Below are 18172 nucleotides of genomic sequence, written 5' to 3'. Positions count from 1 at the left end.
TTTCTCTACTCTTTTAAGATCGCTCATAAGGTTTTTATTGATGTGCATTGTTTTTTAGATGAATATTGCTCTGACTGGAGTTTCAGTCTCCTTTTAGCACTTGGAGCTATAACCTCTGATAACGCGTTATTTCTCCTTCGTGGGGTCATAGTTGAGAAGTGCATAAAAGGCTCTTCCTTTATTGTGGTGTCAAGGTGGGCATTAGGTCGTGCCCCATCCAGGGTGGCAGAGGTATCAGCATCCATTGCCAACCCGAGATGTTTTAAAGTTCACTATATAATTGGTGCCTGGCACTGTTAAGAAACCCTGAGAATGAGTCAAAAGAGCAGGCTAGTCAATGAGTAAGGAAAAAGTGCTTACCTCACAAACACGCCTCTGAGCCCGTTACGGCCCTGAAACTGTGGCTGCCACAAGCCGCCGGAGGCAGGGAGGCAGGAACGTACTGGTCCTCGTTCCGTTAGATTTTACTGTTGGTCTCAGCTTGAAAAGTGGAGTGTTAGAGGTGAAAGTAGTATGCCGCAAGGAAGTAAGTTAAGAAGGTATCCTAAGCGAGACGGGGAGATTCTTCAGAAGACTGCTAATAAGGCTGGAAGAATCACAACAAACCTCACTCCCTTGCCGACAAGCGTTGTGCTCGCTGCTCACCACTCCATAGTAGGAAGAGGTTAGAGAAGAGGACCCTAACAGGAAGAGCAACGTCAAGCTGCACCACCTAGTACAGCCGCTTCATTCTAAACCTCTACCCACTGCTTCACCCAATCCCAACCTCATACTAGTCCACAACGCCCATAAACTCACCCTCAAATTACTCAAAACTACTCTCCAACCGACGCTCTTTCCACTGTCAAAAGCTAACAAATGCCCTCAAGACTTAGCAAACCTCTACCACCAGAGGCTTCTCCACACTATGGACCTGTATGCCCCACTCAAAACCAAAATACCCAACCCACACAAGCCTCATAACATTTGGCTCACTGATGAGCTTGTCATTCTCTGCAGAAGCAAAAGAGCATTAAAGCATCTATGCAGAAACCATCCCATCCCTGCCAATTGTAACAACCTCGCCAACATAATGAAGACCTACAAAAAAGCTGTAATGTCTAAAAAAGCCCACTCTTACAACTCTGGAATCTCCAATGCCGGTTCCAATGCCAAAGGAAAATGTTCCAATTTGTGAGAGTTAGAAAACGCAATCCCATCTAGCACATCAACTTGATCTGACAAAGCCTGCTAGTCCACTATCCAAGCAGATCTAGCTGACAATATTTACACACTATGGCATAAAATCAATGCAATAAAACACAAATGGCAACCAAAATCCCAACTTTCCATACCCTGGTGGCTTCAGCCCCCCTTACATTCCCGGCCAACCCCTTCACCTTTATCCAAGTATCACAAGAGCCTGTAGTCAAAACCATTCAATCTCTGAAACCATCTCACTGTGAAGGAGATATGTGCCCTGCTCACATTGCTCCCTTTCTGATGCCCATAATCACAGAATTCGTCAATGCCTCCTTTGCATTCAACGTGTCCCACCCAGCATCAAAGCAGTGTGGTTCACCCTGCTCCTAAAGAAGAATTCCCTCGACCCGACCCTTCCCACTAACTACCACCCCATCACTACTGTCCCACTCTTGCATAAAATACAGGACCGGATAGCATACTGACAAGTCCAAGGATACTGGCCATCTCCCAGCTTAATCTCCATGCTGAATTCTTCCCATCCCCCATTCTTCCCATCCCCCCTTAAGCACTCCCTTGTGCACCCTCTTTTTAAGAAACTCGCTTCCGACCCCTCCTGCCTGGCTAACTATCGCCCAATATCCATCAATCGCTTCCTGGGCAAGCTCCTGGAGAAACTGGCCATCTCCCAGCTTAATCTCCACGCTGAATCTGTGGGTTGTCTTCATGACCACCAGTCTGGCTTCAGAGCTGCCAGAAGCACGGAAACTGCTCTCCTGAACATCCGTGAAGACCTGCTCTCCAACCCTGACTCTAACACTCTGTGTGTTCTCATCTTGCTTGATCTCTCTTCTGCTTTTGATACTGTCAACCATGTCATCCTGCTCAACCGTCTCCATGATAACCTGGGTATCACTGGTCAGGCTTTGGTGTGTGGCTAACTTCTTTCCTCTCCAATCGACCTTCCCAGGTCCAACTTGGGTCCTTCCTATCTGACATCTTTTTCTCTACCTGTGGTGTCCCCCAGGGATCTAACCTCTCTCCCTGGCTGTTCAACCAATATCTGGCACTCCTTGCCCACCGCATCGCAGCTCTCTGACACAACTTTCAGTGCTATGCGGATGATACCCAGCTCATTTTCTGGCTTCCCTCAGCCTCCTCCTCTCCTTCCCTCATCTCTGACTGTCTGTCTGCTATCCAGGAGTGGTGTGCCGCCAATGACCTCTGCCTTAATGCCAGTAAGACTGAGATTCTACTCATCGGCACACCCACTCCCTTCTTCCATGCAGCTGTCCGGCCGGCCTCTCTTGGCCCTCTTCCTGCTCCTACCTGCAAGGCAAAAACCTCGGGGTCATCTTTGACTCCACGCTCTCCTTCTCACCTCACATTTCTGACATCTCAAAGAAGTCACACTACCAGCTGCACCTCCTAAGAGGTATTCTTCCTTTCCTCTCCTTCCCCCAGAAGCTCACTGTCTCCAGAGCCCATGGTTCTCTCTAAGCTGGACTACTGTAACAGCCTCTATCTAAATCTACCTGCCTCTACTCTCCGCCCTTTGCAACTCATCCAGAACAGGACTGCAAGACTTGTCCTTGGCCTCAAGCCCAGGGACTGGATCTCTCCAGGACTGAAATCTCTTCACTGGCTCCCAGTGGCTGCAAGGATTAAGTTCAAAACCCTCTGCATTGTCCACAAGGCCTTCCGGGGACTGGGGCCAAAATACCTTCAACTCTCTCTTCCTAAATATCTACCTTCTCGAGCTCTTCGCTCATCCGCCTCCAACTCCCTCAGGGTCAGCCTCTTCTCCAAGCAACAAGTTGGGGTAGATCTCTCTCCGCGGCAGGGGCCTGCCTCTGGAACAGCCTTCGTGCCTCCCTGAAACTTGAGGAGAACCATCTCCGGTTCCGGAAGCACCTCAAAACCTTCCTCTTTGCTTTTGCTTTCTCTGCTCCTCTCCCCTGCTAAATTTCTGATTGAAACTGCACTGAATCTGCACTGGGCCACTCTCACTGATCTCAGTCCCTGGCCCAGCCACTTGCCCCTGGCACTGCCTACCTAGCAACCCCTGCACTGCGGGACTGTCTTTGTATCCCTACAGCCCCCCTCCCAGCACTTGTCTGCACTTACCTTGCACTTGCCACCAGCTGGCCCTTTATTTATTTATCTTATTATTCTACTACCCCATGTACTGCACTTTCCCCTCTCCCTTGCCCCTTGCACTTTCCCTTCCCCTCTTCCCATGCATTTGCGCGATTTGAATGACACCTGGCCTAGTAAGATCGGTGTCTGTCTTCCCTTTGCCCCCCCCTCCCTGCCTTGTCGCGCCTTGAAACACTTGTGTATAGGCGCATTATAAATGCCATATCATATCATATCATTGAATATCACCACCTACTAGGGGTCTGACAATCCGGCTTCTGCCCAAAACAAAGCACTGAGATTGCATTGCTTAACCTCAACATCCATCTAGACAACATCAGGGGTTAAGACAACCTTGCTATTCTCCTTCTTTTAGACTACTCTGCAGCCTTTGACCTAGTGCATAATGATATTCTGTGTCAGCACCTCAGCCCGCACTTTAATTTCTCACCAGACACAGCCTCCTGGATCAAATCAGTCTTAAGCAATCACACCTCGCGAGGGGTTGCTTCACATTCCGTGTTCCTCTCTGTCTATAATGAGAAGAGTGCAGTCCTAATAACAACATAAAATCCTACAACATGGTCCATGTCAATGCCTCCTAGAAAATCAGTGGCAAATCCAGCCAAGCTCGATCCAGGGGGTTTTTGTGGTGACAGAAATAGGAACTTTTTTCTACATGTGTCCAATTTAATACAATCCTGGCACATTTTCAACTGCATTTCAACAATAACTAAAACTGTGGGCTAGTAGTCTGTCCTGAGACGCGTAATGGTGGCTGATATGTACTCCATGGGCCTGATTAGTACATTTAGCTGTAATGTCAACAGGTGCAACTTTTCGGCTTGTGTCTACAACACACAGTTTGTCTTTGATCGACCAGAATTCCTGCTGGTTTTCACTTGTTTGTTTCTCAGACAACCTGATAACCTCAAGCATAACGCAGGCTTCTGAACATTCACCATTCCATTCCATCCCATCATCATTGCCATTGCTGTAAATGTAACCTCGAGGTGGTGCTCTGAATACACCTAAGTTTATTGTTAACAGGTTTAATAGCAAAGAGAAAATACTCCAATGTTCTCTAATTGTCCTGCAGTAAAATAGCACTGATCAACTGCAAGAACATATCACTTTTGAGCTTTCATGCCTAGTTATCAACCACTGATGCTCTTCTACTACCTACTGACCAGCCTTCCTCTCCCTTGCGATTCTAAATTGAAACAATTATAGAGTGTGGTGTTCAAACCACATCAACAATTACCTAGAACTGCATGGCCTCATTGACCTTCTTCAGGTTCCACAGTCATCACTTCATAGAAACAGTACTCGTCCATGATTGTAACTTCCTCTGCAGCCCACAACACCCACCTCTGCACTCTTGTCCTGCTTGATCTCTCTGCAACCTCCTTAAACAAGGCTGATTACTCATGTCCTCCTCTGACTCTATTACCTTGAATTTTAGGGCACTTCCCTTTGATAGATTGTCTTGTCTTCATAATTGTCTTATATGACTATTATGTATCTCTATTTCCAACTGTTCTCCCTTCTGTACAAATGCTGTGATACCTTTGGGTCTGGATGTTAAATGCATTTGGTGAATAAAATAAATAAATACATCTATTATACACCTCCCATCTCGGTCAACTGATCTCCTCTTTTAACTTCTCCTATTACCAATTCACTTATGAAAACAAAAATCATTTTCTCTTTCTCCTGGTTCACTGCTCGGGTATCAGTTCCAACTGTTTATCCCTTCTGCCTCCACAGATTTCAGGTTGACCTACTTAACCTACTTAACCTCGGAAAAATCCAACATGTTCTAACCTTCCATTTTGCTAAATCCCAGATGTTCTGCTAAAGCTCAAGCCTTTGCTCTTTCATTCTGCTAAATGCCATATTGCACACTGGTATTCATGCATGTTTCACTACTGATCCTGTAACGGTTTATTGAGAAGCCATACTCAACAAAGGGAGTTCCTTCCCTCCTGTAAGGAAGTCATGGTGTCAATAGTAAAGACAGACAGACACAAGTGATCACAGTTCAAGGGTGTTTATTGAAATATTTATTTTTAGCATTTTTTAAAGCGCTCACACAGATCGCGGGCATCGAGGCGCTGTTACAGGAATTGTTGGTTTTAGTTGCGTATTTATAACGGGCTTAAATACCCAGAGGTTTCTAAGTGCGGACCCGGGGATCGAACCTGTGTTGCTTTGTGTCGTCTTGCTTCCAAGGCAAGCACGTTGCCGCTGAGCTATCCTCCCTCCCAAGACAACTATAAATGCAGGGTGGAAAAATGCCTAACCTAAACCTAAATCTAAGCGTCGACCATCAAATGAAAAATAATGCAGTCCTTGTGGCGTTGTGTCAAAATAAAAGGGCCTATATGAGGAAAACTTGGTGCCTATTCCTTACAATTCATTACAGAAAAGAGTGTGGGATAGGTGATTTAAAATAAAGGAGGAAGTGTACACAAATAATATGTCAGGATGTCACTTCCTCAAGGTCTCTCTTCCTCACGTTTTTAGCACGGCACAAGGTGGGAATTTGGAGCACAGCACATGCTCGAGCCTTCACAGCACGAGCCAACAGTTCTGTATCAGTTATCAGGTTCTTCAATTGTTAAGTTTCTTTTCAATAAAAGTTTCTTGCCTTTGAAGGCCTGATATTCTCAACAAACAAACACAAAGTTCTGTTGCACAAATACTTTGGGTGATAATTCTCCACCCCTAGATCTACCGTGACTGGGCTCGGACCCTAGAAGACAAGGGGGACAATCCCCTTACACTTGTCTTGCAATGCTCATGCTTTGTCTTTTAGACCATGTTTTGACATTTGCCCCTGGTTGTCGGCTTCCCTCTGCTGGGTTCACTTTCGCTGACTTTTGGCTGTTGGCTTCCCTCTGCTGGGTTCACTTTCATTGACTTCTGTAACACACTGTTCATGTACACCCCTTTGTCGGGTTCACTTTGTTTCACTCATTATTTTGGATTGTCGGCTTCCCTCTGCCAGGCACACTCTTGCCAGACTTTACCAACAATTCCTCCTGAGACTTTTAGACTCCACCCCTTTTCATTAGCATCCCTTGTCCTGGTTCACTGTTGCTAATTTACACAAAACACAGTTCATTTGCTAATTTCAACATGGAGGATTCACTTCCCTTAGCTTTTACAGTTCTCTTTCGGTCAAAGGCTTTCGACAGTACAGAGAATTTTACGAGAACCCTGTACCCACTTTGACCGTTCTTTGCCTCCTCTCAAGGCTTCTGGTTATGGTAGTTTTTCTAACATTGTGTAATCCCCCAGAGTAATCCTGCTTGAGCACCCATGTGGTTCCAGCCTCCTCTGTTGCTGGGTATCCCTCTCCTTAGCTTTTCGAAGTTCATTTTAGCTGGTGGCTACTTTTCATTTAAGACAGTTCGGTTTCTTATCGATACTCCCCTCAACTCACTTTTCTTTCTTTTTTTCTTCTTGGAGTCAATGTTGGTACCACAGAAGACAAGTGTCCCTCCCCGGCTTGGCAATCAGCGGAGGAGGGTCTTGTGTACCATTGACATCTGATGGAAGACACGCTGGCTAGTGTTTGCAGGCTTATAATACCCTCTGCAGAGGTTTCGCGGGCCTTGGTTGGAAAGCATAAGGTTGACTCTCTCCTTGTCACCCTCTGGGTCGGCACTGTCTTTCTCCTCCTCTTGAACTGCTGTGCTGAGTTAGCTCTTATGTCGTGCCATTTACCTTGCTCCTCTTGTGCTCTTTTGCACTGCCTTTTATCCCTGTGGGAAAAGGAAAGCGCTGTCAGGTGTGTGTGATTATGGTCAATTGCCTGACTTTCCCTGACCCTTGGTTTGGGACATGGCAGGTGAACAGTTCTAGAATTAGTCTGTTGTCTTTTGTGTTGTGTGAAGATGTTCATGTCGGAAAGGGGGGAAGTTAGAGTGTTCGAATATCCTATAGAATATAGAGAGGAAGATGTGTTGTATGGGATTATAGTTCTTGTTGGGTGTCCTGACCCACGTTTAAGCTATCCTGCTACAACATTTGGTGCTGTGGGCTTAGGAAATTCAAGATGGCGGAAAACCCACATGTGCGCTGAAATCCAGGAAAGCTGCGCAGTTTGTGCGCCCACCAAAATGGTTGCCTCACTTGCCACCCACCAGTGCGAGAATGAAAGGCCGGGTTGCCATGAGGGAAATGGGTTGCCAAAGGAAAAACAGTAGCGCCGGTTAGCTTCAAAGCGCTTTAAAACCACCCTTGGACTACCCGCACAGTAGTCTGAAACCATTGGGAATGGCAATGCTGATTGCCAAATGCAACCTAGAATTGTGGGGAATTCATTTCTTAAATCCCAAAAATGGGTGCAGTACCAGTACTCACCACTATCCAAAAGCCGGCGTTTTAAAACCACTCTGTGTGTTTTTCTGAAGGCAAGCAAAATGCCTATTTCAAACCTTGCAACATGTGCAAAATATTCACTGAACACCAGCAGACATTTGGCAGAATGGAGTTTTGTGTGCCTACAAAATCTGGGAAATGAAGAGCCCAAAAACAATGCTTATAACAAAAATGCTATGGAGTCAGCAGCTTAAGCCTAACTACAACTGGATTTAAAACCACCAAAATCGAAAATGTTAAATTAAATGAGTGACCTATGTTTGGTGTCACATGCCTTTGTAACTGTTGAAATGTCATAGTTTGGTGCTTAGAATCAGCATTCTAGCTGCATGTGTAAAATTACAAGTTATTTTAAAAGCAACAAAAAGTTAGCTGAAGGTCTGGCTTAAGGAACTTGATTTTGCCTAGCAACTACCCATCAGCAGTGAAACTTGAGTCACCACTGTGTTCCCAGGCCAACCTTCCTTTTGCTGCCCAGGCTAAGGATATGCCATCTATCTGATAATTGAATTTCCTGTGCTCTGCTAGAGAGTGAACAAAGCCCTCTCCACTCAGGCAAAGGTTTTTTATTACAGACGTCGTAAAAAGTGGCTTCCTCCTGGAGAAGCTGGGAGGAGCACTGCCTGTGAGAGCAAGCTGGCTTGGCAGAACTGGAAAGAACCAGAAATTCAACCTTGTGCTGAGGGTAAACCACACCCCTTTGGAGCCAGAACATAACTTTAAAAAGATGAATAACTCATAGAGCGGACATGTGAAAATTTTATAAATGACACCATAATTCTTGTGATTTTTCTGCCCACAGTTTAAGACGTGGTAGGAACCGGTGGTATGTTCAGGGGGGTTTTAGCGGAAAAGTGGATATTACTCTAAATGTGTGCATGTTAAAAATCTGAAACTTCATCAGTTAATGTCCCTACCCCCTGCACACATGTATGTAAAGTTGGGTCCATGTCGGAAATTGAAAAAGCAGTTAAAAAGTCAATTATGTACACTCTTTGAATGCAAGCTCCGAGAATGAGCAGATTTGGACATAGACATGGCTAAATTCAGCCACACCATGTATATGTAATTTTAAACAAATGTGTACCTGTGCAAATATGTTTTTAGGTCAGATATAGATTGTGTGTAAAGTTGACAGGGGTGGGTTCTCTGTATCATAAACAGACCTCATCATGATGACACTTCATTTCATTCCCCCAATCAAGTAAGGGATGAAAGTTTGACCAATTAGAAGCTGAGAGAGAGGTAGGGTCAGTGATGCTAGAACACACCCACATTCTAAACACATAAAAGCAGACAGACAGGACAGATAGAGAGATTCATTTTTCATCTGCCGCTGAAAGCTCTGCCGGAAAAATCCATACTTACCTCCATCAAACTCCAGAAAGCCAAACTAGAGACTTCAATCTATCCAGAGCAGAGAGACCCAAAGAACCGGTGCCTAGCAGAGACCAGACCCCTGTGAGCAGTTCCAGAGGCCAGGCGCTGTGAGCAGAACCCGGAAAGACCTGACCAGACTGAAGTCCGTGACAAGTCGCTTTCCTGTTCAAAATCTCTTGTGAGTACTTAGCAAAACTCAGAACACATCTCTTAGTTTAAATTCATCTAATTCAATCTATTTAACCTAAGTAGAACTGCCTCCTAGCTGTCACCTGTCATTCTAGCTGCAAAAATTTGTCACTTGTCATTTTGAAAAAGTGTGCGTTTAAAATTTACAAAACCAAAAACGACCTTTACTAAATTACTCATATCTCCGCAACCGTTTGGGCTAGAGACTTGCAATAACTTTCATTTGGAAGCTGAGATCCCAGGCTTTTCTAGGACCCCAAAACGGTAGAGATAGTCCTTGCGGTTCCTTTGTAATAGCGCTCGGCGCATCCGCGAATTTTGCCGCGATTTGCAAATTTCTTCACGTGTGAAAAGACAGCAGTTTTGCTTTCCATTGGCCAGAAATTCGTTTAACCTGCTAACTATCCCTGCATCATTGCTAGTGTGAGCCTGGACTAATATTAACTAGATACCACTCACCCTGAACCTCTATAAGGGAATTAAAAGCAAATTTAGCATATTTCTCATTCATTGCCAGCACATATCCAAGCATTGCCTGTGTTTTCAAAACTCCTATCTGTTTTCTGTAAGCTTGCTGGGATTGAACTGAATTACAGTTGATTGCATTTCTGAGGACTGTGTGTTTTCCTTCCATTTCCTTGCATTGCATAAAGAGGGGGGGAGGGAGTAGCCAGAGAAAAGTGATTACATTGTTTGGTTGAAATCATATTGCGTATTTTCTGTACTGTATTCATTGAATATTGCATCCACCTGAGCCTACATAAAGCATCCTCTACCACATTATACTTTTGTTCCTATTTACCAGTGTGCTACCTTATCCATTTCAGGTCAACTCATTAGTCATTATAAAGAAGTGTGCTAGTGCCAGATTCTCCATTGTTAATATTTACCATATCAGATTAAGTGTGATATTCAATTATTAATTTATTATAAAGTGTGATATATATATTTTAATTTATCAAATAAACCTTTTAAACTTGCAAAACAGAACTACTTCTTGGCTCAGTGGGGTCAGGGGGATTCCAAGAGAGGGGTGTTATACAAGGGTAGTCATCCAGGACGCATGAACTGGACCTAAAGATATATCAATAAGGGTTTTCATTCAGTATTCTAGACTAGGCGTTAACTTGGCTGTAGTGCTGAATTGAATCCTCTTACAAAGTGGGGGCTCGAGCCGAGACGTTGGGTTAGATTTACCATTTGTGCAGATTAATACAGTGTGCTAACTGACGGGATACATACATCCAGTCGGATCACCACGCTGCATTACGCTGTGAAGCATTCCTCAAAAGGGACACTCCAAGAAAAGTTCTGTTCTGCAAAAATAAAATACAAACTTCTGTAAGTCAGGACAGAGACCAATCTCTAGAATGACGACCTTAGTAGACATGAAAATAGCCAGAGAGCACCTCTTGCATAAGCTATTTGTGAGAGGTGAATGGACCGAACAGGGCCAGGATGTGTGGTTGCAGGCCATCACACAACAGGTCACTGAAACAGGGTCAGATATATATAGAGATCAGGGTCCCTTACATGTGGCCCTGAGTGAACTATATATGGCTCCTAAAGCCAAAGAGGAACACAATAAGATTGCCAGGATAGCAGCATACCTGTACCTATACGTTGGAGACATGCAGGATAGATGTGCGGAAAGCCAAAATCTGGCAAATAGGCAACAGATGGCATTACAGAAGGCCCAATCTGATCTGGACTCTTCTGAGCAGAGGCTGCAGAGGAGCCAGGAGTCAGAAAATGACAGCAGACGGTACATCACTAAAATAAAGGAGGATATGGATGTGCTGCAAAAGGAAAAGTCAGAACAGGATACCAGATTTCTGGCCCTACAGAAGGAGCACCAAGACAGTTTGGACTCCTTACTGCAGAGCCAGAAAAAGCTGGAGCAACAATTAGACTTTAACAGGGCATGCACGGAGCAGGTAGCCACCCTGCAAAGTCATCTAGATAGAGTGAAGGTAGAGAGCAACAAGCTGATCTTGAAAGACCTGGATACCCAGGCAGAGTTTGATGAGGAGCGCCAAAAAGCTGGTGCCCTTCAACGGCAAAGGGACGACCTGGCGGCACAAATGCAGGCTCTTAGTCAGGAAAGAGACGCCTTAGGCCAGGAAGTCTGCCATTTAAAAAGGAAAATGGAAGAAAATCACCTGGCCCACCAGGGGCTGGGTGACCTCCAAAAAGAAAACCAGAACTTGGTAGAGCACACCAGAAGGGTGGAGGATGCTCTAGCAAGAAAGGAGCAGGCCAATAGGGACACAGCTCAGGAGGTAACCCTCCTGCAGCAAAGACTGGCCCAGTTCTCCAGGACCAACCAGGAAGCACAGAGGGAAAATGAGGCCCTCTGTCAACACAATGATAGGCTCCAGCAACAGGTAGCGATGCAGGAGAAACTGATAGAGTCGAGTAAGGCCTTAACAGAGGAACTGAAAGCACAAATGCAGGCTCTTGCATTGCAACAGGGAGCAGGGGCGGATAGAGATGAGGTCCGCTGGGAAAGAGAGACTCCTGACCATAACCGCAGGAGCCCTAACACCAGGGGCCTTCATCTTCCCCAGTCCCTGGACTCTACCACCCCCGTGTCCCCTGGCGCACATGAGCACAGGGCCACAGGGATGGCAGATTACTATCCAGCTAAGAGTATGGGGCTCATAGGCCAGTACCATCCAGGAATGGAGGGGTGGGCATCCGGGTATGGGCACCCAAGTACAATACAGTTCAGTGGGGAACCCCAGGAGAGTAGGCCCATTAAGGGCATCCTGAAAACCTCTGCCCAGTTAGGTCAGTGGAGGGGGTACCCATCAAATCCTGGCAGCAAGGAGGAATCTGAAGACTCCTCTGAACTGCGCAGGACACAGGAGACCAGGTCCCCACATTCTGCCAGCCATTCCCAGGCTCGCAGAATCCGGGAAAACCTGGAAGAACAGACGGGAACCTCTGGGAGCAGTGCCTCTGAGTCCGACGAAGAATGGACAAGGGTTACCCGAACCAAAAAGGCCAATAAGGCAAAAAGGGCCTTGCTCAAGGACCCCTTAAAGCAGATTAAGGCGATCAGGAGCGTCATCACGCCTTACCATAAGAACGCTAAGTATTCTGTTTGGGAGCACTTAGAGTTGTTTGAACAAATGATGGAGACTTTCCATTTGAAGGACAGCCAAAGCTGCATTCAATATGTAAAGTGGACCTTCTCCCCGGAATACTCCAGTTTCTTTGCGGGGCTGGAGGACCAAAATCATTTAAGATGGTCCACCTATAAGGCGGCCATCCTGAAACATTTTTCTGTTCACAGAAATCCTCAAGAGGCTCGCAAGGCAGCCTACAATTTGCAATGTGGGGAGGATCAGGCCCCACAAGAATTTGTGCAGGAGTTAAAGCGGGCTTTTGCACAGACCACAAGAAGGGTGCGCACGGATAGCCGTGAATTTATAAACACGTTTTTCCATGCCTTGCCCAAATATATCATGACCCAGCTCGTGAGGGATTTTCACGAGAAAAGATCTTTAGACTGGGTCATTGAACAGGCTACCCGCATCTATGAGGTGCAGAAGCCCATAGAAAATAAAAGCAATGCCCAGAAAAACCCCAAAGCCAACAGCACCCCTGCTGCTGCCAAGGTGGCAGAGGTAAAGGTCACCCCCGTTTTGGATTTGGAGATGGGGGGGCCTAAAAACCTACCTGCACCTAATAATGCTAGGCCCAGAAGGTCCTCGGGCCAGTCGCAGACAGGGAGCCAGGGAGGCAGCCCCACAAATGGGGTCCCTCGCTCTCCTGACTATGTAAGTCCTCGCTACAAAGGTAATCGACCCATCCTGGGTTATGTGTGGACTCCTCCAGCCCAAGGGGGGGGATCCAGACAAGCACCTAACCCAGGGAACTTCCCTCCAAACTTCCCACAGGAGGGCAGAAATTTACCAAACCCTGGGCAGAACTTTTTCCCCAGATATCCACCCGACTTCCAACCCCAAAATCATCCATCCTTCTTTCCTCAATTCCCTGACCCCAGACCACTGAATCCGGGAGAGGGGAGGCCAAGGGTGGAGGGGTACCAAAATCTTCCCAACCAGGGGTACTACCAGAGGAGGGACAGCTACCCTTCCCGGGATCAGCCCAGGGGAGAAAACAGGGCCCCGTATCAGCCTGAGCGGGTTTCCCAGTTAGAGCGCCAGGTTCAAAACATGGCGCGGGATATGGGTCATATACTGAGGGCACAGCAGAACCCTCAGATCAGCATGCCGGCGCAGAACGCACCCAACTCTGGACCTGGTGCTCCAGAACAATGACGGGGGCAGCACCCCGATAAATCACCGGTTCCCAGGGAGGAGGCACAAAGGGAAGGGGGGTGTAAAGCCTTGGAGGAAGCTTCCTTCCTCACTTGTAAACAGCCCCTGGAAACCCAGGAACCGGAAACAAAATCTCTTGCCCCTGAAAGTCTGCCTCCTAAGGAGCAGAGGGGGGGTAGGAGAAACAAAAGACCCAAACAGACTCAGTTTGAGGAGGAGGTACAGATCTTCCAATTTGAGGGAGAGGGATCCTCAGAGGATCCTGGGAAAAGGATCTTCTCCTTCAGAGAGGGGGGAACTCCTCCCAAAGAAAAATGGGTCCCTAGGGATGCAAATCCAGACTGGGGAGATGTGGAGACTGAGCTACCGCCGCCCACCATCTCATCCCAGAACCAACAGCAAGAAAATCCCCTGGTTCAAACCCATCATGGGGACTGCCTCCAAAAAGGGGGGGGCAGCCCAGAACCGGAACCAGGGGAACCCACAATGGCTCTGATCTCCAGTTGCCAACTTTTTCTTTCAGATTCCCAAGACTCTCCACAGAATTCTGCCCAAATCTCTTCGCTAGCGATGTCCAAAACCAGAAAGTTAGCCCACCGGTTGTCCAAAAATGTGCATTATCTGTGCCCCCTTGAGGAGAAGGAGGGAAGATATTATGCCCCGGTACAAGTACAGGGGCAGGGTACAATCTCGGCACTGGTGGACACTGGATCTCAAGCTACCCTTCTGTCCAGAAGGGCCTTTGATGAACTGAATGCAGGAAGGGGAGAGGATTACCAAATTCCTCTCACCTCTCTTCCTGGACAACTGCAGAACTTTGACGGGAAGGAAATTCCCGTCGAGGGGACGGCAGACTTGGACATTAAGATCGGGCGACATAAGTTGAAACACCCGGTCATAGTTGTGACCCCAGAGGGCACCCCTTGTTTACTAGGGAATGACCTCCTGAGAAGGTTGTCACCCCTAATAGATTGCGTAAACAAGGTCCTCTGGACTCAGACTAGCCGACCCATAAAATTAAAACAGAGTGTCAACCATGTTAGTTTAAACGGCACATGCCACATGGTTGAACAAAAATCTGACCAAGTAGAATTTCACTTCCAGAATAGCCAAATTCCAGACGTGACAGTAATAGCAGTAGGACAACAGACTGGTGATGGGGGGTCCTCTCTATTTCTGAAAATCAACCTTCCTTCCAGTCTAAAGTGGTACTCCACGCTGGAAGGAAACACTCTGAAATTCTATACCAATCCACAATCTGAAACTCCCACTCCTATAGTACAGAAAGATGTGAAATCAGCTCAAAGCCTGGCTGATATTCAGCAAATTGGAGAGCAGTTGTTCATCCCTGTTCAGTTAAATGATGGGAAGGACTCTGTTCTCGCTCGAGTGTGTGTGAACAACGGTAAGAGCTTCATCAGCGAAGCCATGTTCCGCCAACTCCCAAAAGATCCAGCCATTCCCACCTTCAAACTGATAGACAAATGGGAAATGGACCTGGAAGTACCTAATTCCAAACATCTCCTGCCAAGCAGGTGTATGCTCAAAATCTCCATTGGCAACAAGAGCATAGTCCACAATTGTTGGGTCGTGCGAGACGTCCCTGCCGCCTTTTACTTAGGCAGTGACATTCTCAATCGCTTTGCCATTAGTTTGGACCTAATAAACTTCAAAGCTTGGTCCCGATTAGCGGATAATCCCATGGGCTTTGATGATCCAGAAAAAGCATTTAGGTCAGCTCAATTGCTACCTTATGCAGTTGAAATTCAGGTTAAAGAGGAAGTCACCATCCCAGAAAGGACCCGACAATTCTCCCTGGAAGTGAAAGTTAAAAGGGGACAAGAGTTGAAAAACCCTGATGCTTACATACATCTAAATGCTTCTCTCCAACAGCAAGGGTTGGGGGTAAACCCGACTCCATTAGTCAACATAGAACATGACCCCATTCTAATAGAGGTGGATAACAGCGACTTAAAGAGTATTACTCTAGCCGCAGGCACCATTATTGGAATGGCGGTTGATGACCGACATTTCTCCATTGATCTTGTAAATGAACTGTTAGGACCCATCCCCAAGGACTGTTTTGACAGTGACAGTGATGACAACGCAACACCAGACAGGATTTTTACCCGGCATGGGGGGAACTTCCTGGTGTACACTTCCTGCCCCTATGGTAAGGAAGATGTGACCTGTGACTTCAGGAGGGATGAGGTGATTTTCCAGGTCCATGAGGGCTGCCTTTCCCACCTGAAGCCTCCGGTCCAAATCAGCACTCTAACCAGGGACTTCTCCACCCAGCTGGAGGAGGCCGCGGAGATAGCCAAACCAGAAGTCTTTCCAGGCTTCAGGCAGATGGTGGAAGAGAGAGTCAACCTAGCTGATGCCTGTGTGACTCTGGAACAAAAGCAAAAGTTGAAACAAGTTTTCTTGGATTTCCAAGATCTCTTTGCGGTAGACTCATATGACTGTGGTCGCACCGACATCCATACAACAACAATCCCCACGGACCCTGGCATGACTCCTGTGTTTGTGAAGCAATATCGCTTGCCTCTCGCATCAATGGAGTCCCTTACCGAAATAATTAAGAACCTTGAGTCCCGGGGAATAATCCGTCCCGTCCACAGCACTTTCAATAATCCGGTGCTGGGAATATTGAAGCCAAACGGCCAGTGGAGACTCTGCGCTGACCTTAGGGAGCTCAACAAACGGGTCCATACTTCCCGATGGCCTCTGCCCTACATTGACCAAGGGCTGGCCCAGATTCAGGGGTCACAGGTATTCACTGCAATAGACCTGACCAATGGATACTGGACCGTGCCTGTCAGCAGGGAGGACCAATACAAACTGGCTTTTACCTTTGGGGGCCAGCAGTACACATGGACCCGGACTCCCTTCGGATACCTCAACTCCGGCAATGAATTCAACATTTTCCTACATAAGGCCATGCCCGACCTGGGTGCGAGGGGTAACCTGGCTTATGTAGATGATGTCCTCATCAAAAGTTCATCTGTGGAGGAACACATAGCGGAGATCCGTTATGTTCTGACACAGTTGAGGGCCGCCGGAGCAAAACTTTCCTTTCAGAAAGCACAGTGGTGTAGAACCCGTGTTAATTTCTTGGGGCATGAGATTACTCCTCAGGGCCTCTGTCCCCAGGAAAAGAAAGTGGAAGCACTTCAGAAACTGAAAGACCCCACAACTCTGCGGGAACTAAGGAGCCTCCTTGGACTGACTAATTACAGCAGAAAGTTCATTGAGGGCTATGCAGAGATCACCAGACCCCTGATTCATCTCCTGAAGGGGGGGGTCAAGTGGGAATGGGGTCCAGAACAAGCCGAGGCGGTAAAACAACTCAAAAGAAGCCTCTCACAAGCGCCTTGCCTAGCTTACCCTATCAGAAACAAGGAGTTCTTCCTGGAGACGGGGTTCTCTAATACGTGCTTGACGGCAGTATTATACCAAAAGCATGACAAGGTCAATAAAGTAATCTCCTATGCGAGCAAAACTTTATCCTCTGTGGAGGAAAAATTCAACGATTGTGAGAAGGCACTCCTGGCAACGGTGTGGGCATTGAAGAATTACCGCCCGTTTATCCAGGGGGAACACATCATAGTGGAGACTCCACACCAGCCTCTGCAATATCTCCAAAGTGACAGAATCCGGGCCGGAAATGTGAGTAATTCCCGAATTACTTCCTGGATTCTGTCAATGCAAGGCTTTCCTGTGGAGGTCAGATATGGCCAAAACAAGAAGAGTCCCCTCGCGCAAGGTCTGGCTGACTTGCATGATGGTGCCAGAGAAAACTGTCTCGAGGACGAAAGTCTGAAAATAAAGGACAACATGGAGGCATACCTTAATTCCCCACACAAAGTCTTTGAAGAGGACAAGTGTGAGGGAATGCCCACTGTGTATGTGGATGGATGCTCTTACCATGTTGACAACAACGGGGAGAAAGAACTCGTGGCCGGCGTAGGGAATGCATGGGTGAATGAGTCCCCAGAACCCTCCGCCGGATACAAAATTGGTCCCCGAAGTAGTCAGGTGGCAGAATTGATGGCTGTGCATCAGGCCATCCTCACTGCTGTCCAGCATCAACTCCACGAACTGGTCATAATCACAGATTCGGATTATGTACGGAACGGGTTCGTGGAGCACCTGGTTAATTGGAAAACCAGAGGCATGTTATGTGCTAACAACAAACCCTTGAAACATGGGAAGTTAATCCAAAACATTGATGATCTGGTCACCTCGAATGGGATGACCATCTATTGGAAGAAGATCAAGGGTCATTCCAAAGTAGAGGGACCAGACAAAACTGGAAATGACTTAGCTGATCAGCTGGCCAAAACCGGGGCCATCCAAGGGGATCTAATTGAGATTGAGTCCCTGTTGGGGGAAATCCAGGTCACTGCCATCACTAGGTCCCAGACAAATGCTCACAACGACCTTTCAATTGCACAATGGAGTAAGGAGACCCCTGATGCTGATTTGATTACTGCTCAGAAGGGGGATACAATTATTGGTAAATTTTACCAGCACCTTGAGGACCCTGAGAACTTTCCCCTGACGGATACCGATTACACTGGGAAAGAGGACCT

The 18172-nt window shown here is 46.9% G+C and overlaps 1 protein-coding gene across 4 annotated transcripts in view; it reads right to left on the bottom strand.

The window, feature by feature from the left end:
* CACNA2D3 (calcium voltage-gated channel auxiliary subunit alpha2delta 3) overlaps positions 1–18172 on the bottom strand; it is a 3251448-nt gene that overhangs the window by 382780 nt on the left and 2850496 nt on the right. The gene's annotated exons all lie outside the window — the stretch shown is intronic.

This window comes from Ambystoma mexicanum, chromosome 2p, assembly GCF_040938575.1.
Source record: "Ambystoma mexicanum isolate Mex_15411 chromosome 2p, UKY_AmexF1_1, whole genome shotgun sequence".
Lineage (NCBI taxonomy): Eukaryota > Metazoa > Chordata > Amphibia > Caudata > Ambystomatidae > Ambystoma > Ambystoma mexicanum.
This window is presented reverse-complemented; position numbering and strand designations above follow the sequence as displayed.